At 43.6% G+C, this 19,725-nt stretch overlaps 1 protein-coding gene across 2 annotated transcripts in view; it reads left to right on the top strand.

Annotated features, from left to right (window-relative positions):
* Positions 1 to 2,455: 2,455 nt before the first annotated feature.
* Positions 2,456 to 19,725, top strand: part of LOC143281347 (glutamate receptor 2-like) — an 83,644-nt gene continuing 66,374 nt past the window's right edge. For both annotated transcript variants that reach the window (XM_076586552.1, XM_076586551.1), the window contains exon 1: positions 2,456 to 2,885. The gene's annotated coding sequence lies outside the window, so the exon portion shown is untranslated. The remainder of the gene's footprint in view (positions 2,886 to 19,725) is intronic.

The following is a 19,725-nucleotide window of genomic DNA, read 5'->3' as shown; positions in this document are numbered from 1 at the left end:
CCTCAAGTCTCCCGTCTCTCAGCACACCCCTCACGTCTCCCGTCTCTCAGCACACTCCCTCACGTCTCCCTCACATCTCCCGTCTCTCAGCACACCCCTCAAGTCTCCCGTCTCTCAGCACACCCCTCACGTCTCCCGTCTCTCAGCACACTCCCTCACGTCTCCCTCAAGTCTCCCGTCTCTCAGCACACCCCTCACGTCTCCCTCACATCTCCCGTCTCTCAGCACACCCCTCAAGTCTCCCGTCTCTCAGCACACCCCTCACGTCTCCCGTCTCTCAGCACACCCCTCACGTCTCCCGTCTCTCAGCACACCCCTCACGTCTCCCTCAAGTCTCCCGTCTCTCAGCACACCCCTCACGTCTCCCTCAAGTCTCCCGTCTCTCAGCACACTCCCTCACGTCTCCCTCAAGTCTCCCGTCTCTCAGCACACCCCTCACGTCTCCCTCAAGTCTCCCGTCTCTCAGCACACCCCTCAAGTCTCCCTCAAGTCTCCCGTCTCTCAGCACACCCCTCACGTCTCCCTCAAGTCTCCCGTCTCTCAGCACACCCCTCAAGTCTCCCTCAAGTCTCCCGTCTCTCAGCACACCCCTCACGTCTCCCGTCTCTCAGCACACCCCTCACGTCTCCCGTCTCTCAGCACACCCCTCACGTCTCCCGTCTCTCAGCACACCCCTCACGTCTCCCTCAAGTCTCCCGTCTCTCAGCACACCCCTCACGTCTCCCTCAAGTCTCCCGTCTCTCAGCACACTCCCTCACGTCTCCCTCAAGTCTCCCGTCTCTCAGCACACCCCTCACGTCTCCCTCAAGTCTCCCGTCTCTCAGCACACCCCTCGTCTCCCTCAAGTCTCCCGTCTCTCAGCACACCCCTCACGTCTCCCTCAAGTCTCCCGTCTCTCAGCACACCCCTCAAGTCTCCCTCAAGTCTCCCGTCTCTCAGCACACCCCTCACGTCTCCCGTCTCTCAGCACACTCCTCACGTCTCCCTCAAGTCTCCCGTCTCTCAGCACACCCCTCACGTCTCCCTCAAGTCTCCCGTCTCTCAGCACACCGCTCACGTCTCCCGTCTCTCAGCACACTCCCTCACGTCTCCCTCAAGTCTCCCGTCTCTCAGCACACCCCTCAAGTCTCCCGTCTCTCAGCACACTCCCTCACGTCTCCCTCAAGTCTCCCGTCTCGCAGCACACCCCTCACGTCTCCCGTCTCTCAGCACACCCCTCAAGTCTCCCTCACATCTCCCGTCTCTCAGCACACCCCTCAAGTCTCCCTCACATCTCCCGTCTCTCAGCACACCCCTCACGTCTCCCGTCTCTCAGCACACCCCTCAAATCTCCCTCAAGTCTCCCGTCTCTCAGCACACTCCCTCACGTCTCCCTCAAGTCTCCCGTCTCTCAGCACACCCCTCAAGTCTCCCGTCTCTCAGCACACCCCTCACGTCTCCCGTCTCTCAGCACACCCCTCAAATCTCCCTCACATCTCCCGTCTCTCAGCACACCCCTCACGTCTCCCTCAAGTCTCCCGTCTCTCAGCACACCCCTCAAATCTCCCTCACATCTCCCGTCTCTCAGCACACTCCCTCACGTCTCCCTCAAGTCTCCCGTCTCTCAGCACACCCCTCAAATCTCCCTCACATCTCCCGTCTCTCAGCACACCCCTCACGTCTCCCTCAAGTCTCCCGTCTCTCAGCACACTCCCTCAAGTCTCCCGTCTCTCAGCACACTCCCTCATGTCTCCCTCAAGTCTCCCGTCTCTCAGCACACCCCTCACGTCTCCCATCTCTCAGCACACTCCCTCACGTCTCCCTCAAGTCTCCCGTCTCTCAGCACACCCCTCACGTCTCCCGTCTCAGCACACTCCCTTAAGTCTCACGTCTCCCCATCTCTCAGCACACTCTCAGTACACTCCCTCAGGTCTCCCTCAAGTCTCCCGTCTCTCAGCACACCCCTCACGACCTTTTCCTTCTTTACCTGACAGATGGTGGAGACGTCAGAAAGCATTGTGTGAATCGGGGAACTGAAGTAAAACATCACCGCCAATAATCTTCAAGCGGGCGAGTATGGTTTTTGGGTTTATTATTATCATTATTATTATTATTATTGTTTCTACACATCCTGGCATCCCTCTGAATTTTCACATATGGCATCTTCCAAGTCTTTCCCAGCCACTAACTCCGCGACGGTTCCATTTCCGCTACGGGGTGTGTCAGGGTCTTGGACAAACAATGATCGCAGGGGGGAACCAAAACGGGCAATGGCGCGTGCTGTCTGTGGAGGGATGGAGTGGAGGCCAACACACGCTGCTGCCGCTGCGAGGGAGGGAGGGGGGAGGCAGAGCGGTGTGTGTGTCGAGGGGAGTGGGGGAAGGGGTTGACGGAATGGGGGGTGGAGGCGGAGAGAAGTGGAGGAGAGCTGTGCTGTGCTGTGCTGTGCTGTGCTGTGTGCGGCTGGCAGCAGTAGCAGCAGTGAGACAGAGAAGAGAAACAGGAAAGGAGTTCGCGCAGCACTGGAAGTGTCTGGTGGTGTGTGCGGTGTGTGCAGGTAGAGTGGAGTTTAGTGTGCGGTCTGTGTGCCTTTATATCAGCTCAGTGGTGCAGATGGTGTGGCCAGAGTGATGGCGGTGTGAAGGGCAGTGAGTGATCTGAACGCAGCCAGTTATTTGAACAGTGCTGGAGGTGGGTCAGTGACAGGACCAGTGCCGGTGCCATCCTGACAGTAACTGGGTCAAGACAGTGCTCATTCCGGCCTCTCGGTCCACTGGCCTTGCTGCAGGCAAGTGAGTGCTGTGCTGTGCTGTGCTGTGCTGTGCTGGCTGTGTCCTGTTGTCACTGCAGTGAACTGGGGCATGTAATACTCCCCGGACTGGCCTCAGCGGCTTCTGTCAAGGGCGGTCAGTCGTTTTTCTCTTCTTTTTTTTTTTTTTTTAATGATTTTTTTTTTTTTTTTGAGGGGAGTGGGTGGGGGAGGGGGTGGAGTGGGGGAGGGGGTGAAGTGGAGGAGGGGGTGGAGTGGATGAGGAGGCGGGGGGTTGTTAGTTTATTGATGAACGAATTGCAATGTGCGTGAATATTGGTACTTGTTCCCACTGGTGAACTATCTATGTGCTGTGTACGTAAACTGGTCATTATATATTGATTTTTATAGATGCTTATTTTATTATTTATTTATTTATTTATTTATTCAATTGTTTGTTTGTGTTTTTTTTTGTTTATTTGTGAATATTTGTGTTTGTTCTCACGGGTGAACTATTTATGTCCTGTGTACACTGACCGGGCTTTATTTATTTATTTATTTATATTTGGGGAGTTGATATGCTTGTTCAGTTTGTAGTTCGATTTTCCCAATTCTGTAATTGGTGTGTGTGTGTGTGTGTGTGTGTGTGTGTGTGTGTGTCCCCGGATTGGCAATAAAAAGGTTTACATTTTGACTCGATGTAAGAGCTCTGTGTGTGTGTGTGTGTGTGTGTGTGTGTGTGTGTGTGTGTGTGTCCCAAGATTGCCAACAAAAACAAAAACTGATCACTGACTCCCGAAATCAACAATACAGTGTGAAGAAAAAGACGTTGTCTCTTCCAGATCGGTCGCGGTGAGTTTTTGTTTCCGTTTCAAGGCCAGTGTTCAAGTGTGCTGACTGATACAGCACATCTACTGAAGGAAACACCAAACAGCTGACTGATACAGCACATCTACTGAAGGATAAACACCAAACAGCTGACTGATACAGCACATCTACTGAAGGATAAACAACACCAAACAGCTGACTGATACAGCACATCTACTGAAGGAAACAACAAACAGCTGACTGATACAGCACATCTACTGAAGGATAAACAACAAACAGCTGACTGATACAGCACATCTACTGAAGGATAAACACCAAACAGCTGACTGATACAGCACATCTACTGAAGGAAACACCAAACAGCTGACTGATACAGCACATCTACTGAAGGAAACACCAAACAGCTGACTGATACAGCACATCTACTGAAGGAAACACCAAACAGCTGACTGATACAGCACATCTACTGAAGGAAACAACAAACAGCTGACTGATACAGCACATCTACTGAAGGAAACACCAAACAGCTGACTGATACAGCACATCTACTGAAGGATAAACAACAAACAGCTGACTGATACAGCACATCTACTGAAGGATAAACAACAAACAGCTGACTGATACAGCACATCTACTGAAGGATAAACAACAACCAACAGCTGACTGATACAGCACATCTACTGAAGGATAAACAACAAACAGCTGACTGATACAGCACATCTACTGAAGGATAAACAACAACAAACAGCTGACTGATACAGCACATCTACTGAAGGAAACACCAAACAGCTGACTGATACAGCACATCTACTGAAGGATAAACAACAACCAACAGCTGACTGATACAGCACATCTACTGAAGGATAAACAACAACAAACAGCTGACTGATACAGCACATCTACTGAAGGATAAACACCAAACAGCTGACTGATACAGCACATCTACTGAAGGAAACACCAAACAGCTGACTGATACAGCACATCTACTGAAGGATAAACAACAACCAACAGCTGACTGATACAGCACATCTACTGAAGGATAAACACCAAACAGCTGACTGATACAGCACATCTACTGAAGGATAAACACCAAACAGCTGACTGATACAGCACATCTACTGAAGGATAAACAACAACCAACAGCTGACTGATACAGCACATCTACTGAAGGATAAACAACAACAAACAGCTGACTGATACAGCACATCTACTGAAGGAAACAACAAACAGCTGACTGATACAGCACATCTACTGAAGGATAAACAACACCAAACAGCTGACTGATACAGCACATCTACTGAAGGATAAACACCAAACAGCTGACTGATACAGCACATCTACTGAAGGATAAACACCAAACAGCTGACTGATACAGCACATCTACTGAAGGATAAACAACAAACAGCTGACTGATACAGCACATCTACTGAAGGATAAACACCAAACAGCTGACTGATACAGCACATCTACTGAAGGATAAACAACAACCAACAGCTGACTGATACAGCACATCTACTGAAGGAAACACCAAACAGCTGACTGATACAGCACATCTACTGAAGGATAAACAACACCAAACAGCTGACTGATACAGCACATCTACTGAAGGATAAACACCAACCAACAGCTGACTGATACAGCACATCTACTGAAGGAAACAACAAACAGCTGACTGATACAGCACATCTACTGAAGGATAAACAACACCAAACAGCTGACTGATACAGCACATCTACTGAAGGATAAACAACAACAAACAGCTGACTGATACAGCACATCTACTGAAGGATAAACACCAAACAGCTGACTGATACAGCACATCTACTGAAGGATAAACACCAAACAGCTGACTGATACAGCACATCTACTGAAGGATAAACACCAAACAGCTGACTGATACAGCACATCTACTGAAGGATAAACACCAAACAGCTGACTGATACAGCACATCTACTGAAGGAAACACCAAACAGCTGACTGATACAGCACATCTACTGAAGGATAAACAACACCAAACAGCTGACTGATACAGCACATCTACTGAAGGATAAACAACAAACAGCTGACTGATACAGCACATCTACTGAAGGATAAACACCAAACAGCTGACTGATACAGCACATCTACTGAAGGATAAACACCAAACAGCTGACTGATACAGCACATCTACTGAAGGAAACAACAAACAGCTGACTGATACAGCACATCTACTGAAGGATAAACAACAACCAACAGCTGACTGATACAGCACATCTACTGAAGGAAACAACAAACAGCTGACTGATACAGCACATCTACTGAAGGATAAACACCAAACAGCTGACTGATACAGCACATCTACTGAAGGATAAACAACAACCAACAGCTGACTGATACAGCACATCTACTGAAGGATAAACACCAAACAGCTGACTGATACAGCACATCTACTGAAGGATAAACAACAACCAACAGCTGACTGATACAGCACATCTACTGAAGGATAAACAACAACAAACAGCTGACTGATACAGCACATCTACTGAAGGATAAACACCAAACAGCTGACTGATACAGCACATCTACTGAAGGAAACAACAAACAGCTGACTGATACAGCACATCTACTGAAGGATAAACAACAACCAACAGCTGACTGATACAGCACATCTACTGAAGGATAAACACCAAACAGCTGACTGATACAGCACATCTACTGAAGGAAACACCAAACAGCTGACTGATACAGCACATCTACTGAAGGATAAACACAAACAGCTGACTGATACAGCACATCTACTGAAGGAAACACCAAACAGCTGACTGATACAGCACATCTACTGAAGGATAAACAACAACCAACAGCTGACTGATACAGCACATCTACTGAAGGATAAACACCAAACAGCTGACTGATACAGCACATCTACTGAAGGATAAACACCAAACAGCTGGACTGATACAGCACATCTACTGAAGGATAAACAACAACCAACAGCTGACTGATACAGCACATCTATTGAAGGAAACACCAAACAGCTGACTGATACAGCACATCTACTGAAGGATAAACAACACCAAACAGCTGACTGATACAGCACATCTACCTGAAGGATAAACACCAAAACAGCTGACTGATACAGCACATCTACTGAAGGATAAACACCAAACAGCTGACTGATACAGCACATCTACTGAAGGATAAACAACAAACAGCTGACTGATACAGCACATCTACTGAAGGTAAACACCAAATAGCTGACTGATACAGCACATCTACTGAAGGATAAACAACAACCAACAGCTGACTGATACAGCACCATCTACTGAAGGAAAACACCAAACAGCTGACTGATACAGCACATCTACTGAAGGATAAACGACACAAACAGCTGACTGATACAGCACATCTACTGAAGGATAAACACCAAACAGCTGACTGATACAGCACATCTACTGAAGGATAACAACAAACAGCTGACTGATACAGCACATCTACTGAAGGATAAACAACAACCAACAGCTGACTGATACAGCACATCTACTGAAGGATAAACAACACCAAACAGCTGACTGATACAGCACATCTACTGAAGGATAAACAACAACAAACAGCTGACTGATACAGCACATCTACTGAAGGATAAACACCAAACAGCTGACTGATACAGCACATCTACTGAAGGATAAACACCAAACAGCTGACTGATACAGCACATCTACTGAAGGATAAACACCAAACAGCTGACTGATACAGCCCATCTACTGAAGGATAAACACCAAACAGCTGGACTGATACAGCACATCTACTGAAGGAAACACCAAACAGCTGACTGATACAGCACATCTACTGAAGGATAAAACAACACCAAACAGCTGACTGATACAGCACATCTACTGAAGGATAAACAACAAAACAGCTGACTGATACAGCACATCTACTGAAGGATAAACACCAAACAGCTGATGATACAGCCACATCTACTGAAGGATAAACAACAAACAGCTGACTGATACAGCACATCTATGAAGGAAACAACAAACAGCTGACTGATACAGCACATCTACTGAAGGAAACAACCAAACAGCTGACTGATACAGCACATCTACTGAAGGATAAACAACAACCAACAGCTGACTGATACAGCACATTCTACTGAAGGATAAACAACAACAAACAGCTGACTGATACAGCACATCTACTGAGGATAAAACACCAAACAGCTGACTGATACAGCACATCTACTGAAGGATAAACACCAAACAGCTGACTGATACAGCACATCTACTGAAGGATAAACAACAACCAACAGCTGACTGATACAGCACATCTACTGAAGGATAAACAACAACAAACAGCTGACTGATACAGCACATCTACTGAAGGATAAACACCAAACAGCTGACTGATACAGCACATCTACTGAAGGATAAACAACACAAACAGCTGACTGATACAGCACATCTACTGAAGGATAAACAACCAAACAGCTGACTGATACAGCACATCTACTGAAGGATAAACAACAACAAACAGCTGACTGATACAGCACATCTACTGAAGGATAAACACCAAACAGCTGACTGATACAGCACATCTACTGAAGGATAAACAACAAACAGCTGACTGATACAGCACATCTACTGAAGGATAAACAACAACAACAGCTGACTGATACAGCACATCTACTGAAGGATAAACACCAAACAGCTGACTGATACAGCACATCTACTGAAGGATAAACAACCAAACAGCTGACTGATACAGCACATCTACTGAAGGATAAACACCAAACAGCTGACTGATACAGCACATCTACTGAAGGAAACACCAAACAGCTGACTGATACAGCACATCTACTGAAGGAAAACACCAAACAGCTGACTGATACAGCACATCTACTGAAGGATAAACACCAAACAGCTGACTGATACAGCACATCTACTGAAGGAAACACCAAACAGCTGACTGATACAGCACATCTACTGAAGGAAACACCAAACAGCTGACTGATACAGCACATCTACTGAAGGATAAACAACAACAACAGCTGACTGATACAGCACATCTACTGAAGGAAACACCAAACAGCTGACTGATACAGCACATCTACTGAAGGATAAACAACAACCAACAGCTGACTGATACAGCACATCTACTGAAGGATAAACACCAAACAGCTGACTGATACAGCACATCTACTGAAGGATAACATAACCAACAGCTGACTGATACAGCACATCTACTGAAGGATAAACAACAAACAGCTGACTGATACAGCACATCTACTGAAGGAAACAACAAACAGCTGACTGATACAGCACATCTACTGAAGGATAAACACCAAACAGCTGACTGATACAGCACATCTACTGAAGGATAAACAACAAACAGCTGACTGATACAGCACATCTACTGAAGGATAAACACCAAACAGCTGACTGATACAGCACATCTACTGAAGGATAAACAACAAACAGCTGACTGATACAGCACATCTACTGAAGGATAAACACCAAACAGCTGACTGATACAGCACATCTACTGAAGGATAAACACCAAACAGCTGACTGATACAGCACATCTACTGAAGGATAAACAACAAACAGCTGACTGATACAGCACATCTACTGAAGGATAAACACCAAACAGCTGACTGATACAGCACATCTACTGAAGGATAAACAACAACAAACAGCTGACTGATACAGCACATCTACTGAAGGATAAACACCAAACAGCTGACTGATACAGCACATCTACTGAAGGAAACAACAAACAGCTGACTGATACAGCACATCTACTGAAGGATAAACACCAAACAGCTGACTGATACAGCACATCTACTGAAGGATAAACAACAAACAGCTGACTGATACAGCACATCTACTGAAGGAAACACCAAACAGCTGACTGATACAGCACATCTACTGAAGGATAAACACCAACAGCTGACTGATACAGCACATCTACTGAAGGATAAACAACAACAAACAGCTGACTGATACAGCACATCTACTGAAGGATAAACAACAAACAGCTGACTGATACAGCACATCTACTGAAGGATAAACAACAACCAACAGCTGACTGATACAGCACATCTACTGAAGGATAAACAACAAACAGCTGACTGATACAGCACATCTACTGAAGGAAAACACCAAACAGCTGACTGATACAGCACATCTACTGAAGGATAAACACAAACAGCTGACTGATACAGCACATCTACTGAAGGAAACAACAAACAGCTGACTGATACAGCACATCTACTGAAGGATAAACAACAAGCAACAGCTGACTGATACAGCACATCTACTGAAGGATAAACAACCAACAGCTGACTGATACAGCACATCTACTGAAGGATAAACACCAACAAACAGCTGACTGATACAGCACATCTACTGAAGGATAAACACCAAACAGCTGACTGATACAGCACATCTACTGAAGGATAAACAACAACCAACAGCTGACTGATACAGCACATCTACTGAAGGATAAACAACCAACAGCTGACTGATACAGCACATCTACTGAAGGATAAACAACAACCAACAGCTGACTGATACAGCACATCTACTGAAGGATAAACAACAAACAGCTGACTGATACAGCACATCTACTGAAGGAAACAACAAACAGCTGACTGATACAGCACATCTACTGAAGGATAAACAACAACCAACAGCTGACTGATACAGCACATCTACTGAAGGATAAACAACAACCAACAGCTGACTGATACAGCACATCTACTGAAGGATAAACAACAACAAACAGCTGACTGATACAGCACATCTACTGAAGGATAAACAACAACCAACAGCTGACTGATACAGCACATCTACTGAAGGATAAACAACCAACAGCTGACTGATACAGCACATCTACTGAAGGATAAACAACAACAAACAGCTGACTGATACAGCACATCTACTGAAGGATAAACAACAACAAACAGCTGACTGATACAGCACATCTACTGAAGGAAACAACAACAAACAGCTGACTGATACAGCACATCTACTGAAGGATAAACACCAAACAGCTGACTGATACAGCACATCTACTGAAGGATAAACACCAAACAGCTGACTGATACAGCACATCTACTGAAGGATAAACACCAAACAGCTGACTGATACAGCACATCTACTGAAGGATAAACACCAAACAGCTGACTGATACAGCACATCTACTGAAGGATAAACAACAACCAACAGCTGACTGATACAGCACATCTACTGAAGGATAAACACCAAACAGCTGACTGATACAGCACATCTACTGAAGGATAAACAACACCAAACAGCTGACTGATACAGCACATCTACTGAAGGATAAACAACAACAAACAGCTGACTGATACAGCACATCTACTGAAGGATAAACAACAACAAACAGCTGACTGATACAGCACATCTACTGAAGGATAAACAACACACACAGCTGACTGATACAGCACATCTACTGAAGGATAAACAACAAGAAACAGCAGACACCTCACCTTGGCATAACCCACCTCTTCCCAAAAGCCTCCCTTGCTTGCCCTTCCTTGTCTTTAGTTTCTACAGTTTTAGAGTTAAGCATGCGTGTGAATGACTGGTGCGAAAGCGCTTTGATTTGTCTCTGCACAAGATTCAGCGCTATATAAATACCATTATTATAATTATTATTATTATAAACTGAACACGCTGATGACGCCTTGAAAGTGACTTTACAAAATGACTTCATTCATTCAAACACACGATGTTTGCAGCTTCCCATATATACCAATCTCCCCTCCCCTTTCCTCCCCAAGACTTTTGGTGGTGGTCTTGGTGCCAGTCTTTCGGCTGAGACGTCAAACCGAGATCCAGTGTATAGCATGTATTTCGCGCACGTAAAAGAACCCACGGCTGCAAAAGGGCTCTCCCTGGCAAAATCACCTAGAAAAATGCTCTTTGATAGTAATAACAAACCACTTGCAGACTGAAAGTAAAAAGTGGCGCTGCACTATGGCGACGCGGCTCATTTCAGTGAGGCGAACAGCCTGAATTCACACAGGGAAATCTGTTGTGACAAAAGGTGATACAATACAATGCAATGCAATGCAATGCAATGCAATGCAACTGATACAATGCAATGCAATGCAATGCAGTACAATAGGCAATTCAACGCAACACAAAAAGGTACAGTGCGATGCGATGCAGTAGCGCAATACAACACAATACAGTGCAATACAATACAGTGGAATTCCATACAACACAATACAGTGCAATACAATACAGTGGAATTCCATACAACACAACACAATACAGTGCAATACAATACAGTGGAATTCCATACAATACAACACAATACAGTGGAATTCCATACAATACAACACAATACAGTGGAATTCCATACAATACAACACAATACAGTGCAATACAATACAGTGGAATTCCATACAATACAACACAATACAGTGCAATACAATACAGTGGAATTCCATACAACACAACACAATACAGTGGAATCCCATACAACACAATACAGTGGAATTCCATACAATGCAATGCAATTCCATAGAATACAATACAATACAGTGCGATTTCATACGATACTACACAATGCAATACAGTGCGATTTCATACGATACTACACAATGCAATACAGTGCGATTTCATACAATACTACACAATGCAATACAGTGCAATACAATGCAATGCATTTCAAAACACAACACAGTGCAATACAATACAATGCATTTCAAAACAACACAACACAGTGCAATACAATACAATGCATTTCAAAACAACACAACACAGTGCAATCAATACTAACCAACAACACAGTGGAATTCCATAACACAACACAATACGTGGAATTCATACAATACAAACAAACAGTGCAATCAAAACAAACAACACACACAATACAGTGCAATACAATACGTGGAATCTACAATGCAAACAGTGATTCTACAACAATACAATACAGTGAACCATACAACACTACAGTGCAATACAATACAGTGGAATTCATACAAACAACACAATACAGTGTCATACAATACAACAATACAGTGGAATTACAATACAACTGCATGCATACAACAGTGAATCCATACAATACAAAACACATCAGTGATCATAAGTGGCTACAATCAACAATACGTATACAACACACATTGGAAATACAAACAACACAGTGGAATTGCAATACAATACGATCCATACAACACACAGTGCAATGCAATACAACACAGTGCAGTGCAATACAATACGATACAACACAGTGCAATGCAATACAACACAGTGCAGTGCAATACAATACGATACAACACAGTGCAATGCAATACAACACAGTGCAGTGCAATACAATACGATACAACACAGTGCAATGCAATACAACACAGTGCAGTGCAATACAATACGATACAACACAGTGCAATGCAATACAACACAGTGCAGTGCAATACAATACGATACAACACAGTGCAATGCAATACAACACAGTGCAGTGCAATACAATACGATACAACACAGTGCAATGCAATACAACACAGTGCAGTGCAATACAATACGATACAACACAGTGCAATGCAATACAACACAGTGCAGTGCAATACAATACGATACAACACAGTGCAGTGCAATACAACACAGTGCAGTGCAATACAATACGATACAACACAGTGCAGTGCAATACAACACAGTGCAGTGCAATACAATACGATACAACACAGTGCAATGCAATACAACACGATACAACACAGTGCAATGCAATACAACACAGTGCAATTCCATACAATACAATATGGTGCAATTCAATATAATACAATACAATACAGTACAATACAACACACTGCAGTTCCACACAATACAATACAATACAATACAGTACAATACAATACAATACAGTACAATTCAATACAATACAGTGAGTGCAACTCACTACAATACAATACAGTGCAATTTAATCCATTTGAATTTCTCTCCGAGAAATCTGGCGTGACACTACACCACACTGCTGTACACCACACTGCTGTACTACACTACACAACAACTCGACACAACAAAACACAATACAGTGCAATACAACACAGACAGACCTGGCAGAAAACCCAGTTGTAGAACTCCTCCAACTGTTGCATCAACAGGAAAGGGACTGATGCAGCTCAGCTGTTAGCACTGAAAGCCTTACAACACAACGATACACATCCTGCACAACCACCAACACACACACGAACACGCATACATGCACACACACATACATACACACACATACGCACATACACACACCTCCCCCCCACGATTCCCCCCGCCCTCCACCCCACCCCCCGGCCAAACATACCCGCACGCACGCACGCGCGCGCGCGCGCACACACACACACACACACACACACACACACACAAACATACCCGCACGCACGCACACACACACACACACACACACACACACACACACACACACACAAACAAACATACCCGAACGCAGGCACACAAACATACCCGCACGCGCACACACACACACACAAACATACCCGCACGCACGCACACACTCACACATACACAGAGACACCCCCCACACGCACACACACACACACACGCACACACACACACACATACACACACACACACAACTCCAGTGGAAAGTAGTGATGGACTGATGGCGAAGAGAAGAGAGATGCACGTGCTGAACGAGACAAATGTCGTCCTGAAGCTTTGAGCAGCTCACTGTGCGCAGGGGAACATGGAAGGGGTGGGGAAAGGGGAGGGGGGAGGCTAAGCAGCTTACTGTACAGAGTAATACGTCGGTTAGAACCACAGCCACTTGAGTGCTGGTAACCACAGTGATACCTGCTGTAGCTTACTGTACAGTGTACAATGTAGGTAAGAACCACAGCCACTTGAGTGCTGGTAACCACAGTGATACCTGCTGTAGCTTACTGTACAATGTAGGTAAGAACCACAGCCACTTGAGTGCTGGTAACCACAGTGATACCTGCTGTAGCTTACTGTACAATGTAGGTAAGAACCACAGCCACGAGTGCTGGTAACTACAGTGATACCTGCTGTAGCTTACTGTACAGTGTACAATGTAGGTAAGAACCACAGCCACTTGAGTGCTGGTAACCACAGTGATACCTGCTGTGGCTTACTGTACAATGTAGGTAAGAACCACAGCCACGAGTGCTGGTAACTACAGTGATACCTGCTGTAGCTTACTGTACAGTGTACAATGTAGGTAAGAACCACAGCCACTTGAGTGCTGGTAACTACAGTGATACCTGCTGTAGCTTACTGTACAATGTAGGTAAGAACCACAGCCACTTGAGTGCTGGTAACTACAGTGATACCTGCTGTAGCTTACTGTACAATGTAGGTAAGAACCACAGCCACTTGAGTGCTGGTAACTACAGTGATACTTGCTGTAGCTTACTGTACAATGTAGGTAAGAACCACAGCCACTTGAGTGCTGGTAACTACAGTGATACTTGCTGTAGCTTACTGTACAGTGTGTACAGTGTACAATGTAGGTAAGAACCACAGCCACTTGAGTGCTGGTAACTACAGTAATACCTGCTGTAGCTTACTGTACAGTGTACAGTGTAAGTTAGAACCACAGCCACTTGAGTGCTGGTAACTACAGTAATACCTGCTGTCGAACGCACGGCAGTATTGACAGAAGCAGCAGTAGTAATGGTAGCAGCAGCATCAGTAGTGATGGTAGTATTGTAAGCAGTAACAACAGCAACAGCAGCCGAGATAGTAGCAGCAAAATTAGCACACAGAGAGAGAGAGAGAGAGGCGCTCGCATACAGATATTTAACTGCACTAAAAAGGATAATAATTCCTGGCAATTACAATAATTGGCTCTGGGCGGTGATATCTGGATGGGTGGAGGTGGATGGGTAGGGGTGGATGGGTGGGTGGGTAGGGGTGGATGCGTGTGTGGGTGGATGGGTGGGTGGGGCGGGGTACACGTTCATTAATGGTGTTTCCTAACTGAGCGATAAGAAAAAAAGAGGTTGACAGAGGTAATTGGTTGTGGTGATGATCTTCTGCCACGACAGATCTTCTGGGGATGACTCGTTGATCGTACAGCATGTCAAAGGACGGTGAAGAATAAAGAAAGCTGACACTGTCCATTAGATACTCGTTGATCGTACAGCATGTCAAAGGAAGGTGAAGAATAAAGAAAGCTGACACTGTCCATTAGATACTCGTTGATCGTACAGCATGTCAAAGGAAGGTGAAGAATAAAGAAAGCTGACACTGTCCATTAGATACTCGTTGATCGTACAGCATGTCAAAGGACGGTGAAGAATAAAGAAAGCTGACACTGTCCATTAGATACTCGTTGATCGTACAGCATGTCAAAGGAAGGTGAAGAATAAAGAAAGCTGACACTGTCCATTAGATACTCGTTGATCGTACAGCATGTCAAAGGAAGGTGAAGAATAAAGAAAGCTGACACTGTCCATTAGATACTCGTTGATCGTACAGCATGTCAAAGGACGGTGAAGAATAAAGGAAGCTGACACTGTCCATTAGATACTCGTTGATCGTACAGCATGTCAAAGGAAGGTGAAGAATAAAGAAAGCTGACACTGTCCATTAGATACTCGTTGATCGTACAGCATGTCAAAGGAAGGTGAAGAATAAAGAAAGCTGACACTGTCCATTAGATACTCGTTGATCGTACAGCATGTCAAAGGACGGTGAAGAATAAAGAAAGCTGACACTGTCCATTAGATACTCGTTGATCGTACAGCATGTCAAAGGAAGGTGAAGAATAAAGAAAGCTGACACTGTCCATTAGATGTTGGGTGATGATCTCAGGTGCCAGTCCTTGGGATCAGACAAACCATGTCCTGTGTGCGTCAGGTGCTGTTCGTACCACAGCAAAAACAGGGTTGTCTGTCACAATTAGGTGGAAATCCCTCTTTCATAGTAAAACAAATATACTTTCAGACAGTAAAAAGGGTTGTCTGTCACAGTGAGGTCGAAATCCCTCTTTCATAGTAAAACAAATATACTTTCAGATAAAAAAAAAGAAAGAAAAAGGGTTGTCTGTCACAGTGAGGTCGAAGTCCCTCTTTCACAGTAAAACAAATATACTTTCAGACAGTAAAAAGGGTTGTCTGTCACAGTGAGGTCGAAATCCCTCTTTCATAGTAAAACAAATATACTTTCAGATAAAAAAAAGAAAGAAAAAGGGTTGTCTGTCACAGTGAGGTCGAAGTCCCTCTTTCACAGTAAAACAAATATACTTTCAGACAGTAAAAAGGGTTGTCTGTCACAGTGAGGTCGAAATCCCTCTTTCACAGTAAAACAAATATACTTTCAGACAGTAAAAAGGGTTGTCTGTCACAGTGAGGTCGAAATCCCTCTTTCACAGTAAAACAAATATACTTTCAGACAGTAAAAAGGGTTGTCTGTCACAGTGAGGTCGAAATCCCTCTTTCACAGAAAAACAAATATACTTTCAGACAGTAAAAAGGGTTGTCTGTCACAGTGAGGTCGAAGTCCCTCTTTCAAAGTAAAACAAATATACTTTCAGATATAAAAAAAAGGGTTGTCTGTCACAGTGAGGTTGAAATCCCTCTTTCACAGTAAAACAAATATACTTTCAGACAGTAAAAAGGGTTGTCTGTCACAGTGAGGTCGAAATCCCTCTTTCACAGAAAAACAAATATACTTTCAGACAGTAAAAAGGGTTGTCTGTCACAGTGAGGTCGAAGTCCCTCTTTCAAAGTAAAACAAATATACTTTCAGATATAAAAAAAAGGGTTGTCTGTCACAGTGAGGTCGAAATCCCTCTTTCACAGTAAAACAAAAATACTTTCAGACAGTAAAAAGGGTTGTCTGTCACAGTGAAATCGAAATCCCTCTTTCACAGTAAAACAAATATACTTTCAGATATAAAAAAGGGTTGTCTGTCACAGTGAGGTCGAAATCCCTCTTTCACAGTAAAACAAATATACTTTCAGACAGGAAAAAGGGTTGTCTGTCACAGTGAGGTGGAAATCCCTCTTTCACGGTAAAACAAATATACTTTCAGACAGGAAAAAGGGTTGTCTGTCACAGTGAGGCCGAAATCCCTCTTTCATAGTAAAACAAATATACTTTCAGATAAAAAAAAGAAAGAAAAAGGGTTGTCTGTCACAGTGAGGTCGAAGTCCCTCTTTCACAGTAAAACAAATATACTTTCAGACAGTAAAAAGGGTTGTCTGTCACAGTGAGGTCGAAATCCCTCTTTCACAGTAAAACAAATATACTTTCAGACAGTAAAAAGGGTTGTCTGTCACAGTGAGGTCGAAATCCCTCTTTCACAGTAAAACAAATATACTTTCAGACAGTAAAAAGGGTTGTCTGTCACAGTGAGGTCGAAATCCCTCTTTCACAGAAAAACAAAAATACTTTCAGACAGTAAAAAGGGTTGTCTGTCACAGTGAGGTCGAAGTCCCTCTTTCAAAGTAAAACAAATATACTTTCAGATATAAAAAAAAGGGTTGTCTGTCACAGTGAGGTTGAAATCCCTCTTTCACAGTAAAACAAATATACTTTCAGATATAAAAAAAGGGTTGTCTGTCACAGTGAGGTCGAAATCCCTCTTTCACAGTAAAACAAATATACTTTCAGATATAAAAAAGGGTTGTCTGTCACAGTGAGGTCGAAATCCCTCTTTCACAGTAAAACAAAAATACTTTCAGACAGTAAAAAGGGTTGTCTGTCACAGTGAAATCGAAATCCCTCTTTCACAGTAAAACAAATATACTTTCAGATATAAAAAAGGGTTGTCTGTCACAGTGAGGTCGAAATCCCTCTTTCACAGTAAAACAAATATACTTTCAGACAGGAAAAAGGGTTGTCTGTCACAGTGAGGTGGAAATCCCTCTTTCACGGTAAAACAAATATACTTTCAGACAGGAAAAAGGGTTGTCTGTCACAGTGAGGTCGAAATCCCTCTTTCACGGTAAAACAAATATACTTTCAGACAGGAAATAGGGTTGTCTGTCACAGTGAGGTCGAAATCCCTCTTTCACAGTAAAACAAATATACTTTCAGACAGTAAAAAGGGTTGTCTGTCACAGTGAGGTGGAAATCCCTCTTTCACAGTAAAACAAATATACTTTCAGATAAAAATTTAAAAAAAAAGGGGGGGGGGGGGGGGGGGGTTTGTCTGTCACAGTGAGGTCGAAATCCCTCCTTCACAGTAAAACAAATATACTTTCAGACAGGAAATAGGGTTGTCTGCCACAGTGAGGTTGAAATCCCTCTTTCACGGTAAAACAAATATACTTTCAGACAGGAAATAGGGTTGTCTGTCACAGTGAGGTCGAAATCCCTCTTTCACAGTAAAACAAATATACTTTCAGACAGGAAATAGGGTTGTCTGTCACAGTGAGGTCGAAATCCCTCTTTCACAGTAAAACAAATATACTTTCAGATATAAAAAAGGGTTGTGTCACAGTGAAGTCGAAATCCCTCTTTCACAGTAAAACAAATATACTTTCAGATAATAGAAAAAAGGTTGTCTGTCACAGACAGGTCGAAATCCCTCTTTCACAGTAAAACAAATATACTTTCAGATAAAAAAAAAGGGGGGGCAGGGGGGGGGGGGGGGGGGTTGTCTGTCACAGTGAGGTTGAAGTCCCTCTTTCACAGTAAAACAAATATACTTTCAGACAGGAAATAGGGTTGTCTGTCACAGTGAGGTCGAAATCCCTCTTTCACAGTAAAACAAATATACTTTCAGATAATAGAAAAAAGGGGGTTGTCTGTCACAGTGAGGTCGAAATCCCACTTTCACAGTAAAACAAATATACTTTCAGACAGTAAAAAGGGTTGTCTGTCACAGTGAGGTGGAAATCCCTCTTTCACAGTAAAACAAATATACTTTCAGATTTAAAAAAAAGGGGTTGTCTGTCACAGTGAGGTCGAAATCCCTCTTTCACAGTAAAACAAATATACTTTCAGATTTTTTAAAAAAAGGGTTGTCTGTCACAGTGAGGTCGAAATCCCTCTTTCACAGTAAAACAAATATACTTTCAGATTTAAAAAAAAAAGGGGGGGGGGGGGTTGTCTGTCACAGTGAGGTTGAAGTCCCTCTTTCACAGTAAAACAAATATACTTTTCAGACAGGAAATAGGGTTGTCTGTCACAGTGAGGTCAAAATCCCTCTTTCACAGTAAAACAAATATACTT

The sequence above is a fragment of the Babylonia areolata genome, chromosome 4 (genome assembly GCF_041734735.1).
Source record: "Babylonia areolata isolate BAREFJ2019XMU chromosome 4, ASM4173473v1, whole genome shotgun sequence".
NCBI classification, from domain to species: domain Eukaryota; kingdom Metazoa; phylum Mollusca; class Gastropoda; order Neogastropoda; family Buccinidae; genus Babylonia; species Babylonia areolata.
This window is presented reverse-complemented; position numbering and strand designations above follow the sequence as displayed.